Source organism: Myotis nattereri (assembly GCF_964212035.1).
Source record: "Myotis nattereri genome assembly, chromosome: 3".
NCBI classification, from domain to species: Eukaryota; Metazoa; Chordata; class Mammalia; order Chiroptera; family Vespertilionidae; genus Myotis; species Myotis nattereri.
This window is the reverse complement of record NC_138077.1, coordinates 139,852,808-139,871,360: the sequence shown is the minus strand read 5'-3', so window position 1 is coordinate 139,871,360 and position 18,553 is coordinate 139,852,808. Positions and strand designations below refer to the sequence as shown.

The window sequence follows — 18,553 nt, the reverse complement described above, 5'->3', positions numbered from 1 at the left end:
TGATTGGAGGTTTTTTCTTTGACACTTTGAATATGTTATGCCACTGTCTTCTAGCCTCCATTTTCCCACTCAGAAGTTAGTTGCTGATCATATTGGATTTTCCTTGTAATTGATAAGCAATTTTTCTCTTGCTCGTTTTCTTTGGCTTTCAGCAATTTTACTATGATGTGTCTATTTGTAGATTTCTTTGCATAAATTGCTCCCTGGACTAAACAAATCAAATTCAGTTTCCTTTGAAAAGATAGTTCCCTAGGCCAGCTTTTGAGATTTGTGTCAAACCTAGGAAGACTTCTCCCAGCTGTCTCTTTCTCCAGTTCTCTCAGGTAAACCAGTCAGCCTTCAGTTTAGCCTACATGTCCAATGCATCTACCACTCTCCTTCCAACTGCGTATCAACACAACCACCATTGCTTCTGAAGAGTGCCTGTAGGCTTGAACATCTTCACACTCTGTCACAAATAAAGTCAGTACCTTTGGGAAGAGATGAGGAGCCATCTATTTTATGGTCTGCTTCTTGGCAAATGTCTGAGCCTAGCTCTGGAGAAAGCTGATGGGGGAAATGGCATGCTTCTCTCTGAGTGACACTTCAAGTTTCAGAGGTAATTCCTGGAGGGTGAGGAGGGACAGTAGCCTTAAGTCTTCTTAGCTTGTCCTGGAACCATTGCCTTACATTCTGAGTCAAGAGCAATCAGGGTCCCAGTATTCTCAGCAGTGCCACACTCAAGGTAGAGCCTCCATGCTACAAAGGTGGTTTGGGTGGAAAAAGGGGCTCAGACCTGTGGGCCACATCTTTCTGGAACTTTGCCTCAGTATCAGGTAGCTGGGGGCAACTGAAATTCTGCTTCACCTGAGGAGGTAGCTCTCTGACTGCAAGCTGGGCAAGAGTGAGCCCTATGTTCTTGGAGTTTCCATCTTGCTCAGTTGGGATGGGGCAGGGAAGCTGTATTCAAATGCCACACTCTCACTGTTCTTATAAAATGTAGTAAAATTTTTAAGCAATTTTTTTTCTGTATCTCTTTGAATCCCATTTTCAGAAATATTAAATGATTGGATTTTTTAAAAAGTCATAATTTTCACCAATTTTGTTGGGGAGTGGATCCATAGAACTCCTCCTATGTTCCTCTCAATGCCCACAGAAGGTTAATTCTTTCTATTTCTCTTTTAATCTAAAAATTATTTCACTCTCAGTTGTGAAAGATATTTGTGGGTGTGGTTTTTTTGTGTGTGGGGGGGTGATATATATATTTCTAGGTTGATAGTTACTTTCTCTCAACATTTATTTTTCCACTGTTTTCTGGATTTTGCTGTTGTTGAGGAGTCTGTTGTCAGTATAATTTTAATTCCTTTACTGTGATCTCTCCTTTACCTCTGGATACTTTCCTTATCATCTTAAACATTAAAAAAAATTCTGATTTAACAAGGTATCATTTACATATAATAAAATTCACCTTTTTTAGGTATAAAGTTCTATGAATTTTGGCAAACATGTATATAACTTAATGGCCAACACCACAATCAAGATAAAGAATATTTTCATCACCCTAAAAGGTTCCCTAATGTTCATTTGTAGTCAATTTTCTTCTCCCTATCCATAGTCTTAGCAAATAGTGATCTGACCCTATAGTTTTGCTCTTTCCTAGATATTATTCAATGGAATCATACTATATGTAATCCTTAAGCCTGGCTTCTTTAATTTAGCATAAAGTTTTAAGATTCATCCATGTTGTTGTGTATATTTTTAACTTGTTCATTTTTATTGCTAAACTAGGGCCCAGTGCATGAATTCGTGCACCTTGAAAGGTACTGTGGGCCGCTAGGCTGCAGTGGGCACAGGGGCAGGTCTCAGCCCCTCCTCCGTGCCCCTGCCCGGCCCCTCCCGCCATGGCCCCTGGTCCCCTGTCCACTGGCAGCCCCACTCCCGCCACTGCCGCTCTCACATACAGATGGTGTCGGCCCCACTTGCACCCGCTGATGGCACGGAGCAATTGGGGCCAGCACCAGCAGCAGGTGCAAGCGGGGTCAGCACCATCAGTGGATGCAAGCAATGGCTGCTGCCCTGATCACCCCTCAGGAGCAGGGAGAGGTGGAGAAGTCCTCAGGGGAGATCGGGGCCAGTGCTGGGCGCCAGCAGCAGGTGCGAGAGGCAGCCCTGGTGCCAACAGTGGGTGTGAGTGGGGCCATCACAGGCAGCAGGTGCGAGAGGCAGCTGCTGGCCCTGATCACCCCTCAGGGGCAGGGGGAGGTGGAGAAGGGCGATCAGGGCCGCAGCTGCTGCTCGCACCCACTGATGGCGCCAAGCGATTGGGGCCGGTGCTGGGTGCTGGCAGTGGGTGTGAGTGGCAGTACTGGTGTGGGCAGCGGGTGTGAGCAGGGCCGGCGCTGGCAGCAGGTGCGAGTGCCCGGCAGGACTGTGGCGTGCAGGAGCATAGAATTTTCAGTAACCACCAGAGGATCACTCCAATGACAGCGGTCGGTGCCCCGCCTTGGTCTGGCGCCCCGCTCACCTGCTCCACCATCCCACCGCATCCGATGCCCGCCATGTTCCACACTCTGCCACCTGCTGCTGACACCCACCATGTTCTGAGCGTGCTCCCTGGTGGTCAGAGCACATCATAGCGACTAGTTGTTTGGTTGTTCAGTTGTTCTGCCATTCGGTCTATTTGCATATGAGGGTTTTATATATATCCAATTATATGGGTTTGCCACATGTTTATCTATTCACTTGTTGAAAGACATCCACACTGTTTCCAGTTATGGGTGATTTGTAAACAAAGGTGCTATAAACATTTACATATAGGGTTTTTGCGGATATTGTCAAAATTTGGGACAGAGACCTTAACCAAGACAGGAATCAGGGCCGGTGAAGGAACTCTCATACCTTGTCAGCTGTGAAAGCCCTATGAGAAAAACTCCCTGGTTACAACCAAGTTCTATGGTTATAGCAACCCCTCCTCTTAACTTCCTCTTCATATTTGTAAAAGAGCTTCCTTCTTCTTAACAAAAATCCTCATCTGAGGAGATGTTTTTATTAACTTTTTTAGAGAGAGAGGAAGGGAGAGAGGGAGAAGGAGAGAGAGAGAGAGAGAGAGAGAGAGAGAGAGAGAGAGAGAGAGAGAGAGATGAGAGAGACACATTGATTGGTTGCCTCCTGCATGCACCCTGACTGGGGCCTGGGGTTGAACCTGCAACACAGATATGTGTCCCTGACTGGGAATTGATCCCAAGACACTTAAGTGCAGGGGCCGATGCTCAGCCAGAGCAGGAACTTTGATTATTCACTGCTACATCACCATTGCCTGAAACAGTGCCTACTGCATAGTGTGTACCCAGTAGATATATTGAATGAATAAACATATGCAGGTAGGAAAGATTGAACAGCATGTCTAGGATGGATGGACAGCATAAAAACACTGCTTAGAAAAAGAATAGGTTCAGAGGGGGGAAGAGAACATAGGGAAGGGAAGAGGGCAAATACGTTTTTCCCGTTTTGCATTTTACTTTGAGTCTTTGGGGCAGCTGATCCCTTGGCACATGGGGTGTCTTTGGCTTTAGTTTCCTTCCTGAAGTCCTGAAGGTGGCTCTCAGGGAAACTTCTTGACCGACAGCTTGATTAGGTTATCATGAGTTGCTGTTTTCTTCCCTGTATTACCCAGAACATGGAATCACTTCCCAGGCTGCCTAGGTGGGCAGGCTTGTCCTCAGAGCCACCAGGACAGGGCAGCACAGCAGCTTCCTGTGCTTCTGTGGAGAACCCGGGAGTGGATCTAACGGAGGGGTGGTCTGCGTGGAGAAGGCTTCTGTTGGTTTATTATATGCAAGGCAATGTGAGGAAGTCAGAACCGGATAAGAATGGAATCCAGGGCTTAGCTCTTGATTCAAAACTACTGGAAGAAATAATGCAAGTAAATTAAATATCTTCTTGGTTGTCATCTTTGGTTCACTAATTTATGCTTTCAAATACTTCCATTTTTGTGTATACATTTAGACAGTGTTGTCTACGAGAATGTAAACTGGGGTAGAAAAGACTTGCTTTTCTGTTACTCAGCTGTAGTGTAGGCAAAATATTTAGTTACACTGTGGCTTACAAGTGGTGAGAATAGCTAAAAATCTCCAAAGAGGAAGGAAGTAGCCAATTTTTAACCCCAGCTGTCACAACCAGAGATTATCAAAGGGACAGACTTCTAAGAAATAGTTTTCCAGCCTATACTTTACCTGTAAGTTATTCATTTTCTCCTTATAAACAAGGAATAAATGTTCTCATCATAGGAAAGAAAAAGTACCCAAATTTTGGGGTACTTCCCATATTTTTGCATTTCCTTCAATTTGTACAATAGTAATTAAAAGCAAGGATATCTAGCCCTAGCTGGTTTGGCTGCAGCGTCGCCTACAGAATGAAGGTTCCAGGTTCGATTCCGGTCAAGGGTACATACCTCATTTGCAGGCTCCTCCCAGCCTGGGCCCTGCAGGAGGCAACCAATCAATGTGTTTCTCTCACATGGGCGGTTGTCTCTGTCTTTCCTTCTCTCTAAAAAATCAATCGAAAATATCCTTGAGGGAGGATTAAACAAAACAAAAAAACAAAACAAAACAATCCACCAGGGTTATCTAGGGAGATGGCAATATGAATACAAGCACATATGCCTGCAAAGCTAAATGTTGAGAATAGTAGGTGTAAATGACTGACGTCTCTGCCGTACGTGGATCAGCATGCACATATCTGGTGTGGACAGGTGCGAGCCAGCACAGGATGTGGACTGGCGTGGGCTGTGGTCTCTGTGGGGCTCAGAAGCACCTCCCAGCTGACCAAGAACCAGGACAGGGACTGTTGGAGTTGCGTAATGACAGAGTATCAGACAGGATACTTTGAGCAGTTAGTGACAGAAAAGCAACCCCAAAGAGTGATTTATCTGAAGAGCAGAGGACCATCCCCAGGACCCAGAGCCTGGGGTCCTATGGACTGGAGCCAGGAACCCAAACATTGCTAGTGCTCTTTCAAGCTCTCCCTCTCGCTCTCACTCCCTCTCTAGCTCTCTCTCTCTCTCTCTCTCTCTCTCTCTCTCTCTCTCTCACACACACACACACACACACATGCTAAATATATATGTTTTTCTGTTTATAAAATAAAAATAATAATAGTACCAACTCCATGGGTTATTAATAGAATGAAATGACATATGTAAAGCCCTTAGAACAAACCTGGAATATGAAAGCCTGCTGGTCACTAACATATATGTCACTGGAATAAAACCATAAAGACAACCCACTAAAGAAGGACACTGCTCATGCTATCTCTAGGCCCTCTACAGACACGGTGATCTGTGAAGTTACTTTCCATTTATTGTCTCTGCTCACGACAAGCCTTCCAGCTTCTCCCTGCAGATACTCACGGGCTCTGAGGCTGCCCAGTGTCTTCCCGGGCCCTCACCCCAAAGGGAGTGTCTTTCTTGTTTTATGATCTAAAAGAATTTATTTCTCAAATAAATAAACTTTTATTATAGGCTCACTATAAGGCCTCGGGGAGAGTTTCACTTAAAAGCTTACAGTGGGCAAAGCAGTATAACCTTTGCTTAACTTGTGAGACCTGGTCAGCCCCGTTTCTGAGCAGCCGCCCTCCACTCCGCAACAGTCTGTCTCCTGCCCTCCATTTCATGTCAATCAATTTGCCCTCAGACACGCTTTAACCCATCAGAGCCTTTGTGTGTCTAATAGTGCATTTCTAAAGCCTGGGTTTGCTTTCCCTCAGTTTTTTGTTTTTTTCTCTTTAGATAAATCTTCTCTTTACTTCATTACACAAAGCTTTCTGTCCCTATCTTGGTCCAACTAAATTCAGCAAATACCATTTGTGGTTCTATTAGATACCAATTACTGTGCTTGGTAGCACTTGTTTTATTTCCTCTTTCTTTTCTTTGCCTTTAATTCTCTCTAAGTTTCCTTGAGAGAGGGAATCACAACTTTTAATACACAACTTTTTAATACTTAAAATTCTCTTAGTTGTTGCAAATATATTTTTTTAAAAATCTCCATATATCAGAACCTTGTGTGAGAGCAAATTCCAATGGGGAAGGAGTTGTATATACTTGACTATATGTCTGTAATTAGTAAATTGTATATGGCCCATTCCGTGATATGGGTTCATTATTCTCAAGTAATCTGTTTTGTTGAATTTATCAAGTCCTGAGTTTTGAAGTAATTCTTCAGATAATTTTATTGAGAGATACCTGAATCAGATAGACCTGTCAACATTTATGGTCTGTATGTGGTTGCTGAAGGTGGTTAAATCGGTCAAGAACAGACTAATACCTAAAGAGCGTTTCTCATTTAGATGTACCTCCTTACCCTTTCATGACTCTTAAAGTGGGAGTAATAATGCCTCATGTGCAGAACGTAACAGGTTAATTAGTTGTCAATAAACCTCTTTGAATGTGTTGCTATGTAACTAAAGAGAGGCATGTTTTAAGTAATTTATCATATAATTATAATCCAGGGAAAGGCAAGGATCCACAGATAGGTACTATGTTTGCAGACATTTACCTAATTTTATTGCCTTGCATTCTTTTCAGAGAGAGAGTATTAGAATTCTGAGTCCATTTCTATAAAATGATATTTATTTATTAAATGGTTATTTTCTCGGATGACATGTTAGGTCTTCTGCAGAATCAGAAGAGAGATGATTGAGGGAAAAGGTGAGGGGTCCATGACCTGAATCATCCATTCAAAAATCACATTCACTATTCATTCATTAATTCATCAATCATTTCTTGACTCTCTGTTGTATGTCAAATACGTACTATGAGCTGAGAACTCAAAGATTAAAAAGATAAAGCTGTGCCCTTAAAAAGTTGACGGTCTATTGGAGGAGGCAAGCCTATCAATGAATAATACCATTAGGTGAGTCCTGATACAAAATGTACAAATATTGTGAGAGGAGGACGGAATGAATGACTGCTGTGCTTGGTGGGGAGTTAGGAACATCTTTACCCAGGAGTCCTGAGGGATTCGTGGTTCAATGAGAACATGGGGGCTGGAGAAGGTCATTGTAGGAAAGAAAACTACAGTGGTTTGAAGAGTGTGGAATGTTCAGAAGGAGCTCAGCGAGACACACAGGTAAGATTGTGAGAGGGGAAACCTGGGATAAAGCTCAAAAGGTAAACAACAGAGTGGGAAAAGCCCTATATTTCATGCCATGGATTTCAGACTCTCTCTTGGAAAGAATAATTTTTTTTAATATTTTTTTATTGATTAAGATATTACATATGTGTACCCTCTACCCCCCCCCTCTCATCCCCTCACCCCCCCGTTGTCCGTGTCCATTGGTTAGGCCTATATGCTTGCATATAAGTCCTTTGGTTGATCCTTCCCCCTTACCCCCACCCTCCCCTACCTTCCCTCCAAGGCCCGACAGTCCAATCAATGCCTCTCCGTCTCTGGATCAGTCCTTGTTCATCAGTTTATGTTGTTCATTATATTTCACAAATGAGTGAGATCCTGTGGTATTTATCCACTCTCCAGTTCCATCTATGCTGTGGCAAATGGTAAGAGTTCCTTTTTCTTCTTCCTCTTCTTAAAGGATACCTTTCAGCATTTCATATAATGCTGGTTTGGTGGTGATGAACTCCTTTAGCTTTTTCTTATCCGTGAAGCTCTTTATCTGACCTTCCATTCTGAATGATAGCTTTGCTGGATAAAGTAATCTTGGTTGCAGGTTCTTGCTATTCATCTCTTTGAATATTTCTTGCCACTCTCTTCTGGCCTGCATGGTTTCTGTTGAGAAATCAGCTGACAGTCGGATGGGTACTCCCTTGTAGGTAACTGTCTGTCTTTCTCTTGCTGCTTTTAAGATTCTCTCTTTATCTTTTGCTCTTGGCATTTTAATTATGATGTGTCTTGGTGTGGTCCTCTTTGGATTCCTTTTGTTTGGGGTTCTCTGCGCTTCCTGGACTTGTAAGTCCATTTCTTTCACCAGGTGGGGGAAGTTTTCTGTCATTATACCTTCAAAAAGGTTTTAAATATCTTGCCCTCTCTCTCCTTCTGGTACCCCTATAATTCTGATGTTGGTACGCTTGAAGTTGTCCCAGAGGTTCCTTACACTATCTTCATATTTTTTGAATCTCTTTTCTTTTTTCTTTTTCGGTTGGGTATTTTTTGTTTCTTTGTATTTCAAATCTTTGACTTGATTCTTGGGATCCTCTTGTCTGCTGTTGGATCTCTGTAAATTATTCTTTATTTCAGTCAGTGTATGCTTAATTTCTAGTTGGTCCTTTTTCATGTCCTCCATGGTCTCACTATACTCCTTGAGGGATTCATTAAATTTATCGGCGGTTTCCATAAAATTCTTGAGAAACCTTATAAACGTGGCCTTGAACTCTATATCCAGTCGTCTGTCTTCCTCCGTTTCTGCCAATTGTGACCTGTTTCTTTGTCTCCGCATTTTGGCTGCTTCCCTGTGTTGATAGAGTGGCCCTGTGCGCCAGGTGTCCTGTAGGGCCCAGTGGCTCAGCCTCCCCAGTTACCTGGGGTGGACACTCTTGGTGCACTCTTGGTGCCTTGGTTGTTGTAGGATCACTGGGAGGAATTGACCTCCAGGCCAATTGGCTGTGGGAAGCAGCTGTGTCTGAAGTGGGAGAATGGTCCCCCTCTGACCACTGGGTACAGTGGCTCCTGGATCTAAGGAGGTGCTAATTCAGCCCCTGCCTGAGGCCTCACAGCCGGAGCCGCCACAAAGAGGCTCAGCTGTGAAGCAATGCAAGCCGCTGCGGGGCCTTGGGCCTTCTCTTGGAAGTTCCAGGTCTGCTTGGCTGGGCTGTAGTTAGGTACATTCACATGCAAAAGCCTCTGCTGCAGCCTGGGTGGGGCGGGGTCTCAGGGAGTCAAAAGGGCGGAGAAAGAAGCTATGGCTGATTCTCCGCCTGGAGTCGCGCGTCTCAGTGTCCCAGTAACGGCTGCAAGCACCTCTGAGGGAAATCCACCCTCAAGTTCGCCCGCTGCCGCCTGACAGAGCAGCCTCTCCCCGTATGAGTCCTGGGTCCCCAGAGACTTCCCAGAACCGGAGTTCAGAGCAGTCGGGAGCTTGTGATTCAAAAAGACAGCCGCGTCCTCAGGTGCCACCCCCTTTCCGCGCGCGCGAGCCGCCGCAGTACCTCTGCACTCAGCCTCCGCAGCTCCTCTGGCTCTCAGCGTGCTTTTCTTTTCTTCTAGTTGTAGAAATTACACTCAGCCAGCCTTGGAAAGAATAATTTAATTATATTAAATGGGGAAATGACCTGATCAGACTCTAACAGGAAATCATGGAAATACTTAGTGAATAAAACACTAAACCTCCAGAAATAATTGAACGATTGCCCTTCAGAGTAGCTTTTTAGGATGTTCATTGAAAAAAGGAATTTTTGTTCAAATAAGTTTGAAGAAAACTACAAACTCAATTTTCTCAGAGAGACATATTATATACCAGAATTTATTAGTGGCTCTGTGAGGACCTGCATAAAGGATAGTTGTTGAACTGTATGGGTCTGCCTCAGTGTGTCTGGGAGGAATCGATGCTGCTCTGGGAGCCATTCATGTTTTGTCCAGGCAGCTGCGCGGGCACCTCCGGGGCCAGGCAGTTGGGCAGGGCAGCGGAGGTAGAGGCCATATGCTCCTCAAAGCTGTTGATGCGAGGCTTTTAGGTGGGCTCGGGACTGGCTAGTGGGGTGACACTATTGTGTCTCATGAGTGGGTTAGGCCCCTTTTTTTGCGTCCTCTGACCTCTCCCGGTGTGTGTTCACGGACTCCACATTCAGGTAGATGGATTCTACACGGCAGCCATAAGCGACTGGCGTCAGCTTCAGGACGGTCTGAAGGGGGCATCTCAGGTAAGGCATTTCCTCTGCACTCTTATCCAGGAAGTAGGCCAGCAGGCAGCGCTGGACGGCCTGGTGGCAGATGACCAGCACATTCTCCTGCCGCTCCAGCTCCATGATCACTGGCTCCAGGCGCTGGACCAGGTCCTGGTAGGACTCCCCAGTGGGGTACCAGTATTTAGTACTTGTCCTGCTCGCGCAGAGCGTACTCCTCAGGGTAGGTGTCCTTGATCTCCTCGTAGGTCATCTCCTGCCAGACACCAGCATTGATTTTGTTGAGTGCTTTCCACTGTTCATAGGGAAGCTGAAGGGCTTCTGCCGTCTGGATGGTGCTCTTCAGCTGGCTGGCCCACACCTTGAGGTCCTTCAGGTTCTGCTCCTCCACAAATTTGCTCAGGGCGTTGGCAAACTTCCTGCCCCTGATGGACAAGCCTGAGTCCCCTCCGATCTTCCCCTGGAGGTTGTGCTCACTCTCTCCGTGCCGACACAGGTAGAAGGTGCGGGGCTGCACGTGGATGCTCATCAGGCAGTACACAGTTCAGCTCTGAATGTGGTCCTGAACGCTGTTCACCAAGAACCACTGGCCCATGTCGATCACCTTGATCAAGGACAGGTCCCTGTCACATTTGTCGGGGTCAAGGGGCTGATAGCTGGCTTCATAGCAGTGAATTCTCTTCACGAAGTCCTCCATGGCCTCTGCTGAGTTGCAGTCTTTGTAATCCGGGATGGAGATTTTCACTTCCCTAATGCTGGAGGCCACAACTGTAGGGTCATCGCACACTGACTCGATGAAAAACACTTTGAAATTATTTTCTTTGGCAAAATTAAGGATCATGTGTCTCCTCTCTCTAGTAGTATTGGTGGCATCGAAAACTGAAATTTGGCCCCCTGCCTTGTCAGGTAACTTTTGACGTCTCCCAAGGCAGCGAGGGCACACTGCTTTCGGACTCTCATGGCCTCCTCGTTGTCAGGGCGAAAGAAGTTGTAGGAGCTGTAGTGCTTCACGGCCTCCCAGCGGTACTCTCCAACGTTGAACACTTTCGTGGGGACACCAATCCAGTTGAGGTATCCAGTCAACTTCTTGGATATGTAGGTCTTACCCCGGGCTGGGAGGCCCACCATGACAATCACTGTTGGGGAGCTGGTCAGCTTCGGCCCACAGGATCTGGGCAACGAAGGACGGTGGTCCACCGGGATCCAGATCTTCTGCACCCGGCTCTGAGTCAGCTCCAGGGGCATCTTCACAGCCTAGACTCGGCGGCCCTCCTCTTGCGAATAATTCAGACTTGGGGAAGAGATCGGCTTGTCGACTCCCAGAAACAAAGGGAAAGAGGGTGTTTGTGCCCGGAAGCGCGGCCCGGGCGCTCTCCCTAGCGCTGCTTTTTTGGAAACGTGCTTTGCACTAAATGACGAACCCTCGCACAGGGCGAGAGGTTCCGCGAGCGCTTCGAAAGGGCCGTGGGTCTGGGGATACACCCGCAGCTTCCGCAGGGCCTGGCCCCTCCACTCAGGAAGTCCCCACTCAGGGATGCTCGAAGAGCAGTGACAGCCGCAGTCCCAGGGAGCCAGCTCCAGTCCTCCGCGGTTTCCTCCTGCTCGCCTCCTCTCCAGCTCGGCTAGGGTGCCCGGCTCCCTCTGCGTGGGCTTTTAAGAGTCCTGCTCGCAGCTATGCACACGTCAGCTTTGGGGCAGGAAAGCATTCTTCTGGTTCCAGCCCCTCCTCCAGGTGGGGAGCGGGTGGGGAAGGGCGGGGAAGGGCGGGAAGCCAGGAGGCAGCCTGCTGGTGCCCCCTCTCCATACATTTTTAAGAGATCTGTTTGATGGAGTTTAAACCTCTTTATATTAATTGTGGTAGATTCTAAATATTTGTTATCATTTTTTTTTTTGCAATGAGACTTTAAAATCTACTCTATTAGCAACTTTTAAATAGATGATACAGTATTATTAACTACTAGAAGCCCGGTGCACAAAAATTTGTGCACTCAGTGGGGAGGGAGGGTCCCTCAGCCCGGCCTGTGCCCTCTCCCAGTCTGGGACCCCTTGGGAGATAACGACCTGCTGGCTTCGGCCTGCTCCCCGGTGGCAGAGGGCAGGCCCAATCCCTAGGTGCAGCCCCTGGTCAGGCTCAGAGTAGGGCTGATTGCGGAGTTGGGGCGCCGCCCCGTCATGCACAGAGCAGGGCAGATTGGGAGGTTGTGATGCCACCCTCAGTCACACTCAGGGTAGGGCCAATTGGGGGGTTGGGGCACCGTCCCCTGTCACACTCAAGGCAGGGTCGATGGGGAGGTTGCGGCGCCACCCCCTGTCACACACAGAGCAGGGCCCATCAGGGGGTTGGGGCACCACCCTCTATCACCCACAGAGCAGGGCTGATCAGGGGGTTGGGGCGCCGCCACTCTCACACTCAGGGCAAGGCCAATGGGGAGGTTATGGCTCTACCCCATTACACACAGAGCAGGGCCCATGGGGGGGGGGGTCCCCCCTATCAGGCACAGAGCAGGGCTGCTCAGGGGGTTGGGGCCCCGCCCCCTGTCACACACAGAGCTGCAGGGCGATCAGGGGGTTTGGGCGCTGCCCCCTGTCATGCTGATCCCGGTGCCAGGAGGCATATTACCCTTTTACTATATAGGGTAGAGGCCTGGTGCATGGGTGAGGCCGGCTGGTTTTCCCTGAAGCGTGTCCTGGATCAGGGTGGGGGTCCCCACTGGGGTGCCTGGCCAGTCTGCGTGAGGGGCTGAGGGCTGTTTTCAGGCTGGGAGTGACTGAAGTTCCCAACCGCTCCTTTTTTTCTTTTTTTTTTTCTTTTTTTATTCTGGGCCAGCTTTACCTTGAGGCTTGGCTCCAGCTCTTAGGCCTCCGCTGCTGAAAGTAGGTTTCTGGCCTTTGCTTACAATGTTGCGAATCTGCTGGCTGAAGTCCGGTGGTATTTGTTACAATGTTTCTTAAACTGCCTGCTCAGAGGCCTGCAGCCCCAGGCGGGGAATGTTGGTTTCCTCCAACGATCCTCCGTCACTGAGGCAAGCAAGCCTCATGTTAGTTTCAAGCTGCCTGGCTGCCGGCCGCCATCTTGGCTGACAGTTAATTTGCATATCTCGCTGATTAGCCAATGAAAAGGGTAGCGGTCGTACGCCAATTACCATGTTTCTCTTTTATTAGTGTAGATAGTCACTGCGCTCTACATTACATCTTCATGCCTTATTATTTTAAAACTGGAAATTTGTACCTTTTGACCACCTTTACCAATTTCACTTCCTCCCCAAGCCGTGCCTCTGGCAATCACCAATCTGTTCTCTGTATCTATGAGTTGTTGTTTTTTATGACTTAAACTTTTTTACTGGTTAGAATTTAAAAGATGTCAACATTTCCAGCTGCTAAGAATGTACTAGACAAAATCAAGGAACCATGCTTTTGATATCTATGAAAAAGTAGATTGAAATGAGCTGCTTAGAAAATGTAGAAATTTCATTGTCGAAACCCTTTGAAACCTTTCTGTTTTCTTTTTCTTCCTGTTTCTATGTCACATTCACTGGTTATCCGAAGAGGAAGAGACTGAAGAATTGTGGAAGGAATTTCTATTCATGAAGGCATCATATAACCTTAAGTCCTTTGGGGAAAGTAATTCTTGGCAAACATTCCAGGACCATGTATAAGTAGAAAAGGTTTCATAAAAGGACTCATTTTTAGTGTCTACTCCAACCAAATCCCCTCGGATCTTATGCCAGAAACTTAGCATTTCTTTCCGGCGCTCAGGAGCAATTCCTAAGTTATAGGTTTCTATAGCTCTCTTCACATGTGGTTTAAGAGCAGCTGCCTCAGTCACTGTCCATTTCTGCTTTTTCTTCAACATTTGGTCAATGGAGAGGATCTCAGTTGGGTAGCCGGAGGAGAGTCGACAGGCTTTATATTTGCTGCCTGTGTTTTCCAATCTCTTTTATGGAAAAAGTAGTTATCAGAGAAACTCAGAAGCTCCTTTCTCCTAAGCATTTCTAATTTTTGCATGTCTTTGAATGGTTTTCCCATTACCAGCCCATCCACATTAGGAAACAATGGAAAGATGGTTAGTTTTGAATATGGGTTGTATGAAGGAGGATTGCATCTCCTGAGCTCCTCAAGATATCTGCATAAATCCTTTTCTTTCATTATTGCAATCTGAGTAGCATTAGCAAAGGCAGTTGTGCTTGAGGTCAGAGGTGTGCACATGTCTGGCTTAAATCTCCTTTTTCCATAATCTGTAGGGGAGGGATTCCACAATATTCCTGCAGTGGTTTCTTGGAAATAGCTTAAGGAATTCTATTATAGCCTTTCTGGGTAAGGCTGAAATCTCTATAAGCTTTGATAGAATTTCAAACAACAGGATCCCTGGATTGCCAGCAAAATCTAAACATTTGTCTTTTTCTGGAACCACAGCTCTAAGGAAGCGGTCCTTATCTGTTAGCACCTTTATAAAGTCTGAGAAATTCACTTTCCCATCTCGGTCAATATCAGCATATTTTAATTCATTATAGACATCATGCTTGCATTGATGCATTCCCACCTTAGCTAAAGTGCACATCATTCCATGAAAATCAATATAGCCGGTTTTATCCTTGGTAAAGAAGTTGTAGGCATCTTGGAAGGCTTGAATTTGTGAAGCACTCAACTTCCTTTCTTTGTGCCCTAATTGGCATGGGAGAGATCCTGGTAAATCTTTATCCCTCTTGCCATGGGAGCTGGGTACTTTTGTTAGAGGATCCAGCTTAAATTTTTGCTTAATGTCAGAAACTGCCATGTGGCCAGTAACTCTGTCTCCAGTCCCATAGCACCTCGCTCTGCGGCCTTCACACGCTCCCGCTCTGTCGAGTATTTTTTTTTAGGTTGTGGGATTTTTTTAAGATTATACGTATACTAGAGACCCAATGCACAAAATTTGTGTGTGTGTGTGCATGGGGGGGTCCCTCAGCCCTGCCTGCACCCTCTCACAATCCAGGACCCCTCGCTCCTAAACACCCACCTGCTGGCTCCTTACCGCTTGGCTTGCTGCTCCTTAGCCCTGTTGTGGAGGCAGGAGCGGCTCCTGCCACCGCCACTGCGCTCGCCAGCTGTGAGCCTGACTTCTGGCTGAGCAGTGCTGCACCTGTGGGAGCACACTGACCACCAGGGGGTAGCTCCCACGTTGAGTGTCTGTCCCCTGGTGGTCAGTGCACATCATAGCGACCGATTGACCAGTCATTTGGTCACTTAGGCTTCTATATATATATAGATTTCACTTAGCCTAATGCCCTCAAGGTCTATCCATGTTATTGCAAATGACAATATTTCCCTCTTTTTGTGGCTAAATTATATTTTATTGTATACATGTAGTATAGCATATAATCTTTAAAGTATCTTTCGCATTTTCTTCATTTCTCAGTAACTATGCTAGTGTAAATGAAAGCTGTCCTTGTCATTGATAAAAATGTAAGTATTCCCCTCCCAGTGATAGAGCTTAATTAATTAATTAATTAATTAATCTAACATCCAACACACATCTGTTGAGAGCCTACCACGTGCCAGGAAATGAGGATGCAGAAATGTACACGGAAGAGACTGCTCTGCCCTGTGTACGTTATTAGGACAGTGGGCAGCCCAAGCCCCACTGTGCTCCTTTGAACGGAGCTGAGCACTCTAGCTTCTCCACCATCTGGCTCCAGACAATTTGTGTAGCCCCATCTCCCACCATCCCACAACTTCCCTTTTCCCTAGCCTATGTACAGGCCCAGGACATGCCAAGATTTTGTACTTCCATGCTTTTTCACGGACTATGGCCTCTCCCTAGAATGCCCCTGCTCTCTCCTCCCTTCTTCATCTTCTTCACATCATTTTTGGCCTTTAAGATTCTTGGAAGCATTTCCTGACACCACCTCCCCCTGTCTGATTGGAAGCCATTTTATTTTTGTACTCCGAATATTCCTCCATATTCAAGTATAACTCTATCATAACACTTACCAAATAAACTTGCTGTAATTGCTGGTTTATTTACATCTTCTCCCCCATATTAGCCTATTAACTACTTGAGACATTTCATGTCATTTTATTCTTACCACCTAACACCACCCCAGCTAGATATTTTGTGTTTGTTGAATGATAAAATACCTTTCTGTCTTATAGCAATGGAATCTCATCCATTCTCTTCTGCTGTCATCACTATACTAAATTATTCTGCAATGAATTGTCAGTAAGAAGATGTCATTATTATTTTCCACCTATAGCACACCAAGTTGAAAGACAAAAGAAAAACTTTAAACACTCTCTGAAAATGATTGTAAGTAGTGCTCCTTAACTGGTTGCTGAAAACTGTAACCAAGGCCATGCCTGAGGTAGTTAGGAGGACGCTGCATGACCCGCAAAAGCTCTTTGTCAAAGAGACCCTTTATAAATAATCACGATGGTTCTACAAATAGCAACTGTGGCCCCAACCAAGGAACAATATTTACATCTTCTCAGAGTGGTAACATGGCTGGGCTTGCCTTGGTGGGTATAGTCACAGCCCACGCTCAAGTAAGAATTCTTTTGCATAGTATCACCTGCAAATGCCAAATGCCAGAAGCAAAGTTAGAATTATCCTATTAGAAGATAATGGAGTAATAGTTTGTTTAATTATGACTTTATTGAAATAAGAGTTAAGAATGAACATGTAAGCATACCTTTTCTATGTCTTTTTTTTTCTATTCCATTTCTATAGTACCCATCTCTCCTGATCCCATTTTACTACCCAACCAAAATGGGTGAATTGACACAGTGGGGCCCTGGTTGGAAGGCTGAAGCCCTTAGAATGGAAAGAATGGCTTCCATGGCAGGGAGCTTATGCTGTGTCCCTTGTGGATCCAAACAGAAATGTGTTTCCCCCACCTCTCTTAGTCACATCCCTAATTTTGAGTAGTTGTTTTCAAATCTCAGCCACTAAGACTAAAATACAACCCGGCCACCCAAACAACTTGCATATGCCCTGGGAGGCTTGACCTGGAGACCTAGGTGATAATGGGGTTTCTCACTGGTCATAATTTGGGATTGTTGGGCTGGGAAGGTGAGTGAGGGCTGGAGAAGAGCATCAGTGGCACACACTGCAGTGTTGAAAAATGCCTGTAGAGTTTCTGCACTAAGCTTTCGAAGTTCAGTTCAGTTTAGGGAGCATTTATAGGGCATTCCTGGTGTGGCAAAACCAGATGCCAGAGGTATAATAGTTTGCAAGGTAGATACAGTCCCTGACCTCCTAGTGCTTGTGAAGAAGTAAATACAGGAGATACAGACACGTGATAAGGGACTCATGAGATGCTTAAAGACCATCCTGGAAAAGAGGATATAACAGCCTGCTATCAGAGAAAACAAGTGGAACTGGCCAACCCTTTTGTATAGAAGGGTAGATCGCTGCCTGACTTATCTTGCTCTGGTGAAAGATCAATGTCAAGGATCTAGGAAGAGCAATGTCAAGAATCCAGAAAGAGCAACGTCAAGGATCTACACTGGACAACAGAAAATCTATAGCTCAGATGGACTTTCTTTTCTCATCTTCACTAGGCACGAAGAATGAGAGAGCAAACAGAGCCCGTGGTGGTGGGACCAGTGATGGCAGGGGTCAGGGTGAGCAATGGCAGGGAGTGTCCGTGGTGCTAGTGTGACAGCCAGACTGTGTTCCAGCAGTTAGGACATAGAGGGCAACTTGACGTTGTACTGGAAAGCCAAGGCAATTAGCAGCCAAGAGAGGCTGCAGAGAGAGTGGGAGCAACATGACACTTTAGGACAAGGAAGAGCAACCTGAACAATGGCTAGGGTTTGTGAAAGGATTTACCTGTGGCACCTGCACTCCATTGGAATGGAAGAAATGAAGGAAGATATGGTCCCCTTTTCTGAAGACTTTGGGTGGGGCTATGGCTGTTTGTCACTGGAAAAGAACTATCCTTAGAGGGTTGGGTATCATCTGGTGAGAATGAACTTACTCTCTTCAAGATGTTCTTTTACCACTAAGAGTGCCCAAACAAATAAGGCGATGGGATTTAATGTCTATTTTAAAACATTCATTGAAGCAAAAAACCCAAGTAATGTGGTGGTGAAGCTAAGAAAAGTAAAATATATCCTACCCACTTTTGGAGAAGACTTTCAAAACATCTGTATTCGTAGTAAATTGGCATTTTACAACGGTGTTGTTCCCCAAGATTGCTGTTAGGATCAAGCACAAACAAGATCCTGTGATAATAAGATTCCCTGGCAACGAGGCCCCTTAAATAGTGTTAGAGTTACTATAAAACAGAATTCTGTAGTGTGCCAGGATGCATTTAATCAGATTTTGGTGTCTATTTGTATTTTTATAACTGGTAAAGCAGCAAGGCCAGTGAGTATGGGAGCCCAAGATAGTTACGATAGTGCTAGCCAGTGCAAATTTTGGGATTTACTAAACATTTTTTTTTTTTTTTAGAATTAAAGAGGCTTAAATATTTTGATAGTGCTCTCTCTAAAATAAATAGACATACAGAAAATTCATTCATTTGATAAATGCTCAGACCCCACAATGTCCTTTCATAAAGACACTTAGATAAAAGTATCTGAAAATTTAAATAAAATGAGCAGCTGTCACTAGAGTTACTTCTAGAAATCATAATCTAGCCTGACACCTTTATTTTACTTTACACTAAAAATTATAGACACTCTTCTGGTATTGTTATGAATTATTGGCATTAGGTTGAAAATTTCTCTAGAATATAGCGC

The 18,553-nt window shown here is 45.5% G+C and overlaps 2 pseudogenes across 2 annotated transcripts; both read right to left on the bottom strand.

Moving 5' to 3' along the window:
- Positions 1-9,510: 9,510 nt before the first annotated feature.
- Positions 9,511-11,074, bottom strand: LOC308516223 (6-phosphofructo-2-kinase/fructose-2,6-bisphosphatase 3-like; annotated as a pseudogene). The gene has a single exon. The product of its transcript is annotated as a 6-phosphofructo-2-kinase/fructose-2,6-bisphosphatase 3-like (transcript).
- A 2,223-nt stretch (positions 11,075-13,297) lies between these two features.
- LOC308516224 (EF-hand calcium-binding domain-containing protein 3-like) lies at positions 13,298-14,615 on the bottom strand (annotated as a pseudogene). The gene has a single exon. The product of its transcript is annotated as an EF-hand calcium-binding domain-containing protein 3-like (transcript).
- Positions 14,616-18,553: the final 3,938 nt, after the last annotated feature.